Consider the following 11,297-nt stretch of genomic DNA (forward strand, 5'->3'; position numbering starts at 1 on the left):
AGCCCCCTGGCCCCGGTGTCGGCATCCGTTGCTGGAGCGGGCGGCGCGTTGTCTGCCATGAGGGCGGGATGCGATGTCGAGGGAGAGCGGGTCGTCGGGAAGGAGGACTCTGGCGCACCCCTACCTGGCGCGCCAAATGTCGGGTTTCGGGTTCCGGCAGACCCTTGAGGTTCGAACACTCGGGTGCGCGCGGAGATCTCTCCCCTACCGATCTACGTCCGATCCTCTCATGCGAACTAAGATGAAAATGATGAACAACACAAGAGACACGATGTTTATACTGGGTCAGGCCACTGTTGTGGTGTAATACCCTACTCCAGTGTGTGGTGTGGTGGATTGCCTCTGGGGCTGATGATGGACAGTACAAGGGAAGAACAGCCTCGCGAGAGGTGTTCTTGAGTTGGTGCGATGAACTGCTAGGGTGAGTTCAGTCGCCTCTCTCTCTCTCTGCTGGGGTTCTACCAGATCTCTTCGGGGGTCTCCCTCTACTCTGTGGTGGATACCTCTATTTATAGAGGCCCTGGGTCTCTCCCCAAATAATGAGCGGGAAGGGCGCCAACAATTGGCCATTTCGAAGGAGAACATGTAGTACAAGTTATCCTGACCAAAGGTAGTATTCGGCTGCCAAAAGCACTGGCGATGACGCCGTCTTGGGCTCCACGGTGACCTCCGTCCTGCCGTCCGGCTGGTCTTGGTCTCGTTGCACCGGAATGGTAACCTTTGCCTGATGCCTTGGCCTGTGCTTGCCCTCTTTGCACCAAAGGGGAAACAAGGACATTGCGCAGGCCGGCGCCCGCCTGGCGCCCGCGTGGTCTCGATCGTCATGGCTTGCGTCACGGGTTCCTCGCGAGGTACCCCTGCCTTGATCTCTCCGCCTCCTCGCGAGCCTGCCTGATGAGGCTGCCTCTGAGGAAGCTTTCTGCCGTCCGCCCCGCGAGGCTTGGCCCCTCGCGAGGGTCTTTGAGCTTGAGCTGATGAAGATGGGCCGCGCTGGACCCCGCTTAAGCCACGCCGCAGGCCGCAGGCAGGCAAGTCTGGGAACCCCCGTTCCCAAAACGCCGACATAAAATCTGTCATATGATCCTAAAGTGAAATAGTGATAAGATTTAGTTTTCAAATAATGATACAACATGAAATAATTAGTGTCATGATACAATGGAAAATATACCTGTTCGGGAGTGTCGGATAAACTGTCTCCTGTGAAGTACTCCATGCAATTTAACATCCAGAGACCACAATCCAAAGACCACAAGATGACCTAGGTGATAAAGAAATTTTGATAGGCTTAATAACAAAAATATTAATAAAAAAATGTTATATTATAAAATGATGATGACTGAACCAGACAGTCAGACTGGGACACGTTTAATCTATATTTATATCTATACCTACTAATAAAGTAAGGTGATATTTTTGGTTTCATCCCGTATCTGATCCTATATTAAGTGTATTTTACACGAGGTGGTACTAATAACCCGTGGTCCATACAGACGGCGTTTAAAATTCGTACGTAAACAACCCACTACCCGCCAATGAAGCTGGCCCATCTAACGTCCCCCGCTGGGCCGGTAAAAATAGATAAATACTACAATGTTCTATCTCAAACTTGCTACCTCTAAGGCAATGCGTAAAGGCTGCAGCCAGCTGAGCTAGATACAATTTGTGATTTTGTCCCGCCTCATTTCAATAGGTCTAAGAGCAATTCTAGCAAACCCTGCGTCCCGTTCCGACCCGCAAAATAACTGTCAAAATACAAGTCGGGGCGAAAAAACCAGCCCGATCAGACTTCGCATTCCGTCCCGGCCCAAAAAAAATTTAAGGGGCGCGGCAAAATCTCAACCCCAACCCGGGAAAATGCGGATTTCTCCCTCGCGGCTGCGGTGCCTTGCATATAAACGGAAGCGGTTGGTGGGGGGGGGGGCATTTCATTCCACGCTTTCTCCCACCAACCACCTCTCCTCTCCCCCCGCGCACCGCCGCCGGCCGCCGCCCAAGATTCCGGTGACAGCAGCCGGCAGGAGCACGCCGGAAGGCCGCCATGCGCACGAGGCCTTCCCTCCCTTCCCCCTGCGTCGGCGGGCCGCCGGATTTGCAGATCTGCGGCACTTCATCGCGAGCCGCCTGATTTTCCTTTTTCCGGCCGCCGGTTGCTGTCCCAGGCGATGGAGTGGTCGGGGAGCCTCTCCCGCAACCCAGGCAAGGGCGCATCGCCGCATGCAGGCACGGATTCATCCGCCCGCCGCCGCCGAAGGTTTGCGGGCAGGGACTTGTCCAGCCGTCCACCGGGCTCGGCGCTCGCGCAGCGTCTTTATGGCCTGCCGATGCCGCTCATAGAGTGCGACGACTGCCCGCGCCAAGTGTTGCGGCTCACTTCGGGGACGCCGAAGCACCTCGGATGGGTGTTCTACAAATGCAAAAACGACGAGGTACGTGCACTTGCAGTACCTCGTTCCATAGCCCATTCTTTAGTTTAATTGTGGTAGCTCACTTCGAGCTTGCTCAATGTTTTGTGTAGGACGATAGATGCTTATTTTGGTTTTGGGAAGACCAATACATTGATTTGTTGATAGAAAAAAACTTAATAGATGTTAGTGCACTCCTTAGTACAATCGAAGGCAATGATGCGGTGGCATGTGCAACTAGAGGGGAAGCAAAGTCTACTTCTTTGAAACCAAAGATGAAGAATGAAGAAAGCAAGATAAAAAATCCGCACATCAACAATGAGTGCATGGAGAAGATATTGCTTCAACTAGTGGGAGCAGTTATGAAAGTTGGAAATCTTCTGAAATACATACTTGTGGTTCTTGTTTTCTTTGGTTTTGCTATTCTAGCCAAGATTTGGTGATATCTTTTGTATGTAATGTTGTTGCAAAAGCAAAGAAAAGCATTACGCTAGATCAATTTAAGTTGCAAATCTAAGTTTTACGAGTCGGGAGGAGCTGCGCCAGATCAGAACCCGCAGAAGCCGACCCGTAAAAAAAATATTCCGCAAATATGCTTTTTTACGGGTCCATTATACGGGGTCTGCATTTGTGCCAGCCCGCATCGATCCGCAAAAGCAATTTTGCGCGAACTGCAAATGCATTTTGCGGGCCGACGGGATACGGGGTCTGCTAAAGTTGCTGCACCAGTTAAAATACATGTGTGAAATTTGCTCCTACGTGAAAGCTGGCTTCTGAACGGATTCTTGCCTAAGCGACCATAGAACTGACGTACACAGATTTGCCTAAGGATTTCATGACACATGCATGTTGCATATACGTACGTGCTACATGGTGGACTAACTAAAAAACTGTGACATGCATGATACGATACGTGCGGTCGATGATGACGGCTAGGTCACTCCCCATCACCTTGGGTTTGCAAGGTAATTGATGTTTTCTTTCGTTGTAACATATGGGTCTTTTTTGCTAGTAAAGAAAAAATGAATAATATTTGTCGCTAATATAAATCAAATGACCAAAAAGGCTATCACATAATTTTTTAATCTAGGTGACGTAATTAAGCCACACAAAAGCAACCAGAGGTGGGATTGCAAAAGAAAAAAAAAAGTGACCAGAAGAACACTACTCCCTCCATTTCAAAATATAGTGCGTCCGCGCTTTCCGAGATTCAACTTTGACCATAAATTTAACCAACGAGACCAACTACGGCGGGAGAAAAAATTATAAAATTGAAAACTTTTTTCGAATACGAATTCACTGATATAATTTTTGCTCCTGCCGCAATCGGTCTTGATAGTTAAATTTACGGTCAAAGTTGAAGCACGAGGATAAAAGAAGCACTACATTGTGAAATGAAGGGAGTAGCAATTTTGGCTAGGTAGAATATCTGGAGTTGTAAATCAACTTGGCCATCACGTGGCAGAGTACTTAATGGAAGCGTCTTCCAGTTGCTTTGCAGGCTTCTCGTACAGACACGGGAGCCGATCCCTTGCATGCATGCGCGTGTGCCTAATTTGATCGGTCCGAAGAAACCGAGGACTGCGGCGATTTGATCACAAGGCAGGATTGCTTCATGTCAGCCTTGGTGGCTACGCGCGTCGCATAAACCGAGAAGGAAAACTCCAGCAGAAAGTTAGATTGCGGTCTCGGTGATTTTTTCGGACAACAGCAGCGGAGCGGACCGCAACCCTAGCTTTCTCTCGATCACAATTTGTACCTCGAGTTATCTTGCGCAATTGTTTCGCGCTGGCTCTTCTTCATCCATCAATTCACGAGCTTCTCGATCCTGTGAAAGATCCCTTCAAGAACTCTACATCACCGTGTGTAAGCCCCACGTTGGACGCCAACTGTCGTAGAATGTCATGGCAGATGTTCTAGTGTGAGGACTTAATCGTGATGTCCTAGTGTGAGTAATAAGGAGCACCGTACAGTTTTTACTCAACCGCAGAGGAGCCGAACCGGTGGTAGATTGCATGTAGTTAATTGGGTGCATGTTCAGCAGATTGGGCTAATACTTTGCCGCACCATGATTGATGGCAATCTTGGCATCTGCCTTCGAGGGGTGTGTGATCTTATCCCCTTTTTAATATATTGAACTTGTGCACAATTGTGTGTTTTGTTTTTACCGTTATTAGCTTGTGGCCCTCTTGTCATATAGTTTACTCTTGATTTGTACCAGGATATCCTTTTACCATTTTGTTCCGTGATCTTTGATTGTGAAACTTGATCCTTTTTAAGATCGATACGAAAAAAGAAAAAGAGTAGCTTTTTTTATTTGATGCTCAGGCCGCACGACCGTCGCGATCCTTTTTTTCCTTGTCGCGTGGAGCACTCAACGAACTGATCTGACTGGACCAGGGATCGAACGCATTTTCTATGCAAGGAGATTGAACACGCTCTTGCATGCTCGTGCTATGCAAACGGGCTTTCAATTTCCTTTTCGTAAAGAAGAGAGAAATAAGACCAATATCTCAATGCATTGCTCCCAAACAAAAAAGATTTCAGTACATTGCCCTACACAATGAAGTAAATAAAACAACTAGAGTTGCAGGAGTAGCCTGTAGCTAGGCTCAGACAAAGGCGAGCAAGGATTGGACATGACTCATGAGCTATGATTGACGGGGGATGGGCTGAGGCATTCACGCATGCGTCACATGGAATCCAATACCGTCGTTTGCTCTAGTCAGGCCAACTCCACCACGCGATCTTATCCTGTTCGACCCCGTCCGTTTAAGGTAAAAGGAACAAAAAGACGGCCCAGCGCGCGGGAGCAAACGGACTTTTGTCTGCTTTGTGTTCGCTTTTGATCCATCCGCGGCCCAAGTTTGTGCCGCTTTTGGGGTGAAACGGACATCACGCGGACGCGCGGGTCGTCTGCGCGTGTCCTCCCCTGGCCCGCCCGTCAGTGGCACAAGACGGGTCTTTTTCTATCCGCCTCCCTCCCTCCCTCCGGCCGCACCCCCTCCACTCTTCCCACTCTTCCCCTCGCTGCCGCCGCCGCTGCCATTGCAGCCGTGCAGTTCGGACGCGAGCTCGCCCAACCCCTTCCCCTCGGCGCCGCCGAGCTACCCAACCACGGCCACCTGGTTTGCGCACTCGCTGGCCGGTTTTGGGGCGGATCCGGTCGGTTTTGAGCTCGCCCGGCCGTGGGAGGCCGGGCACCTCGCCGGAAGGCCTTGGCAGGGCCGCAAGGCCACATGCAGGCAGTGGCTCCTCCTCTAGCCGCTCGGATCTACACCATCGGTGGTCCGCCGGCAGATACACGAATGGCGGTCGGCCGGGCTCGGTGCTTGCCCAAAAGCCCGCCGGCGCACCGTTGCCACTCATTAAGTGCGACCACTGCCCAAGGATGGTCGTGCACTGCGTGTCTACAACGCCGGAACATCCCGGATGGGTGTTCATCAAGTGCTTAAACGATGGGGTATGCGCTTTTTTTAGCTTCGGTTTGTGCTTTAGATTTGACTAGTTGTGCTAACTTCAAATTTTATTGTGTAGAATGGATGCAAGTTTTGGTATTGGGAAGAAGAGTACATCGACATATTGATAGAGCGAAATTTAGTACATGTTCATGCACTTTTAGCTAGCATAGAGGCTGTAAATGAGACAAGTGCACTTGTTGCTAGATTAGAGGCTAGACACGAGACTAGGTGTGAGGAGGAAGCAACATCGACTTCCGGCTTGAAGAAGAAAGGAGGATGCCAGATCGAGCCTTCTGGCTTGAAGAAGAAAGGAGGATGTCAGATCGACCCTCCTCCACAGATCAACAACAAGTGCATCGAGAAGGCCCTAACCCAACTCAAGTGGGCAGTTATAGAAGTTGGCTATCTTCTAAAATGTATTCTTGTTATTCTTATTTTCTTTGGCCTTACTTTACTAGTCAAAATGTGATGATGCATTTTTCATGTACCAAAAATGAATGATGAAATAAAGTTAAGGACTTGCAAAGAAATAATACGCGGACAGGATGCGGCCGGGATGCGTCCGCGCAGTGGGCGCACGACCACCGCATTCCAGGACACGCCCGAACACAACCCCAAATCCATACCCAAACGGACAGAATCCGGACAAAACGGACGTCCGTTTGGGGTCGCGCGGTGGAGTTAGGCCAACTCCAGCGCAAGACCCCAAACAGATGTCCGTTTGACCTAGATTTTATCCGTTTAGAGATGGGCAATGAAATCGTCTTCGGGCCATTTTTGGGATACGGTGACCATGCGTCCAACGCGCGGACGCATCCTTTGGCTGTATCATGTCCGTCTCCTTTTTCAAACGCAAATTTTCGAACAAACCACACCCGTTGTTCATGCCAGCGACTCTACTTCAGGCCGGTAACATAGCCCGTCTACACGTCCCCGTCGGTAACACAGCCAGGCATCAAAATGAATAGTTTTGTCGCCGGCAACACAGCCAGCCTCCAAAATGAATAGGTTTCTCGCCGACACAAAGCCAGCGGCTGACACCCATGCCAGCCTAAAAAAAGAATGGCCACAACCGAATAGACCACCTAATTCAGACCGTCGGCGTCGAACATCTCCTTCCGGCGAGCCTCAAACCAGCTCCTCGTCTTCTCCCTCATCTTGCTCAAGTCCACGCTCATGATCGTTAGCGCCGCCTTCTTTGCTTTCGTTGCGGCATTGGCGGCCTCGATGTCGAGCTGCCTCTGCCGGGACGCCTCCTCCATGTCGATCTTCCTTTTCTTGGACGCCTCCTCCATCTCAAGCTTCTTCGTTTGAAGCTCTAGGTATTGCTTCATTTGCTCCTCCTTGCTTTGTCACTTTTTCTCGTCCCTCACATCCTTTTGAGACATCATGCCATGCAAAGTCTCATGCAAGGCCATGGATGACGCATCACGTATGTCGCCCATCTTGGAGTTCGTCTTGCCCCTCGGCCTCTTCAACGCCTCACCATCTCCACCTCCGGCCAACGCAGCCGTCTTCTTGCCTCTCTTCCTTTGAAGTTCACGGTATTGATCTTTGAACTTAAGCAACTATTGATGAGCGTCCAACAATGCGTAAGAGTGAATGACTTGTCATTGTGCCGGGCCTTGAATGCTTCCAAAGATTGAAATGCCTACACAATCAACAACAATTGAACATGCAAACATATAGAAGGCCGAAGTCCCATGGCCGTAGCAACGAAAGATAAGAGAGCATACCATGTCCCCAATGCCGAGATCACTCACAGGACATGCTTCAACGCTCTCAAGTGCGGCACAATACTTGTTGCATTCTTGTTGGATGAACAACCACCTCTTTTGAATGGAGGTGATGCCATGGTCGCTCGTAAATTGGTAGGGCGCAAACAACTTTTTTCATGAAATGTTTTGTGAACTCTTGTCCAAAAAACAAGTCCCTTTTGTTGCCCACCGGTCCTTGGATCTTGGCCAACCTCCATCCAACTTTGGCAAATCAACTTGTCCTCCTCTTGTGAGTATGATCCCTCATGAATGCTCTTCTTCCTCTTTTGTGCTTCCGCTCTTTGGGTGAGCTCGTCGATGAACAATGGCTCGCCCCCAGTATTGATGCCTTCCTCTTCTTCATCGCCATCACCTTCGTAATAGATGTCATCATATTCATGCCACGAGTCACCATGGTCGTAGTCAGCATGGTCGTGGTCCTCAATGTGTTCATTGGCAACGTACTGGGCGCAGCCATCCTGACTCTGGGTCTCCTTGGGATCGTAGGCATCGACATGCCCACCCTCGTAGATGACATTCTCCATGAACTGGTTGTAGAAGGGGTCATCGACCGTTGGCGTTGGTGTTGGCATATCGTCGAACAGGACGCGGGGTGAAGGCATGGTGGCCGTAGACGGGGGTCGTGCTTGCTTTCTTTGCATCTCGACGGACGGCCGAATGCCGCTGCTGGACCCTGGCGTGACGTTGAGGTCGATGATGGCCGAGGGACGCGGGGTGGACGGCGCGATCACGCCAACGTTTGGTGACCCCGAGAAACGGGTCTGGCCTTCGTACCTTGGCGGAGGAAAATCGGGCGACAAAGGCTGTTGGGAAACGTAGCATGCAATTTCAAAAATTTCCTATGATCACGCAAGATCTATCTAGGAGATGCATAGAAACGAGAGGGGAGAGTGTGCCCACGTACCCTCGTAGACCAAAAGCGGAAGCGTTAGGTTAACGCGGTTGATGTAGTCGAACATCTTCGCGATCCAACCGATCAAGTACCGAACGTATGTCACCTCCGAGTTCAGCACACGTTCAGCTCGATGACGTCCCTCGAACTCTTGATCCAACAGAGGGTCGAGGGAGAGTTTCGTCAGCACGACGGTGTGGTGACGGTGATGGTGATGTGATCCGTGCAGGGCTTCGCCTAAGCACTACGTGAATATGACCGGAGGAGTAAACCATGGAGAGAGACGCCGCACACGGCTTGGAACAATTGGTGTGTCTCCAAGGGGTGCCCTGCCCACGTATATAAAGGAGGGAGAGGAGGAGGCCGTCCACCAGGGGCGCGCCAAGAGGGGGGTTCCTACTAGGACTCCGGTCCTAGTAGGATTCACCCCCCTTTTTCCTTCTCATGGAGGGGGAAAGAGGGAAGGAGAGGGAGAGAGGGAAAGGAAAGAGGGGGTCACGCCCCTTCCCCTTGTCCAATTCGGACAACCCATAGGGGGCACCCCTTGTGGGCTCCCCTCTCTCTCCCCTATGGCCCATGTTGGCCCATTACTTCCCCGGGGGGTTTCGGTAACCCCTCGGTACTCCGATAAATATCCGAAACATCCCGAAACCATTCCGGTGTCCAAATACTATCGTCCAATATATTAATCTTTACCTCTTGACCATTTCGAGACTCCTCGTCATGTCCATGATCTCATCCGGGACTCGAAACAATCTTTGGTCACCAAAACACATAACTCATAATACAAATCATCATCGAACGTTAAGCGTGCGGACCCTACGGGTTCGAGAACTATGTAGACATGATCGAGACACATCTCTGATCAATAACCAACAGCGGAACATGGATGCTCATATTGATTCCTACATATTCTACGAAGATCTTTATCGGTCAAACCACAATAACAACATACGTCATTCCCTTTGTCATCGGTATGTTACTTGCCCGAGATTCGATCGTCGGTATCCTCATACCTAGTTCAATCTCGTTACCGGAAAGTCTCTTTACTCCTTCCGTAATGCATCATCCCATAACTAACTCATTAGTCACATTGCTTGCAAGGCATATAGTGATGTGCATTACCAAGAGGGCCTAGAGATACCTCTCCGATACACGAAGTGAAAAATCCTAATCTTGATCTATGCCAACCCAACAAACACCTTCGGAGATACCTGTAGAGCATCTTTATAACCACCCAGTTACGTTGTGACGTTTGATAGCACACAGATTGTTCCTCCGGTATTCGGGAGTTGCATAATCTCATAGTTAGAGGAATATGTATAAGTCATGAAGAAAGCAATAGGAATAAAACTTAACGATCATTATGCTAAGCTAACGGATGGGTCATGTCCATCACATCATTCTCCTAATGATGTGATCCCGTTCATCAAATGAAAACACATCTCTATGGTCAGTAATGACCCACAAGTGTAGGGATCTATTGTATCCTTTTCGATAAGTAAGAGTGTCGAATCCAACGAGGAGCAGAAGGAAATGATAAGCAGTTTTCAGTAAGGTATTCTCTGCAAGCACTGAAATTATCGGTAACAGATAGTTTTGTGATAAGGGAATTTGTAACTAGTAGCAAGTAATAAAAGTAAATAAGGTGCAGCAAGATGGCCCAATCCTTTTGGTAGCAAAGGACAAGCCTGGACAAACTCATATATGAAGGAAAGCGCTCTCGAGGACACATGAGAATTATCGTCAAGCTAGTTTTCATCATGTTCATATGATTCACGTTCGGTACTTTGATAATTTGATATGTGGGTGGACCGGTGCTTGGGTACTGTCCTTACTTGGACAAGAATCCGACTTATGATTAACCCCCGTTGCAAGCATCCGCAACTACAACAGAAGTATTAAGGTAAACCTAACCATAGCATGAAACGTATGGATCCAAATCAGCCCCTTACGAAGCAACGCATAAACTAGGGTTTAAGCTTCTGTCACTCTAGCAACCCATCATCTACTTATTACTTCCCAATGCCTCCCTCTAGGCCCAAACAATGGTGAAGTCTCATGTAGTCGACGTTCACATGACACCACTAGAGGGATGACAACATACATCTCATCAAAATATTGAACGATACCAAATTCACATGACTACTTATAGCAAGACCTCTCCCATGTCCTCAGGAACAAACGTAACTACTCATAAAGCATATTCATGTTCATAATCAGAGGGGTATTAATATGCATAATGGATCTGAACATATGATCTTCCACCAAGTAAACCAACTAGCATCAACTACAAGGAGTAATCAACACTACTAGCAACCCACAGGTACCAATCTGAGGTTTGCATACAAAGATTGGATACAAGAGATGAACTAGGGTTTGAGATGAGATGGTGATGGTGAAGATGTTGATGGAGATTCACCCCCTCCCAATGAGAGGATCGTTGGTGATGATGATGGTGATGATTTCCCCCTCTCGGAGGGAAGTTTCCCCGGCAGAACAGCTCTGCCAGAGCCCTAGATTGGTTCCGCCAAGGTTCCGCCTCGTGGCGGCGGAGTTTCTTCCCGAAAGCTTGCTTATGATTTTTCGTCGGATGAAAGACTTCATATAGCAGAAGATGGGCATCGAAGGCCTACCAAGGGGCCCACGAGGCAGGGGGCGCGCCTAGGGGGTAGGGCTCGCCCTCACCCTCATGCCCAGGGTGGGGGGCCCCTCTGGTAGATTCTTTCGCCAGTATTTTTTATTAATTCCAAAAATAACTTTC

Source organism: Triticum urartu, chromosome 7 (assembly GCF_003073215.2).
Source record: "Triticum urartu cultivar G1812 chromosome 7, Tu2.1, whole genome shotgun sequence".
In the NCBI taxonomy this organism is placed as follows: Eukaryota; Viridiplantae; Streptophyta; class Magnoliopsida; order Poales; family Poaceae; genus Triticum; species Triticum urartu.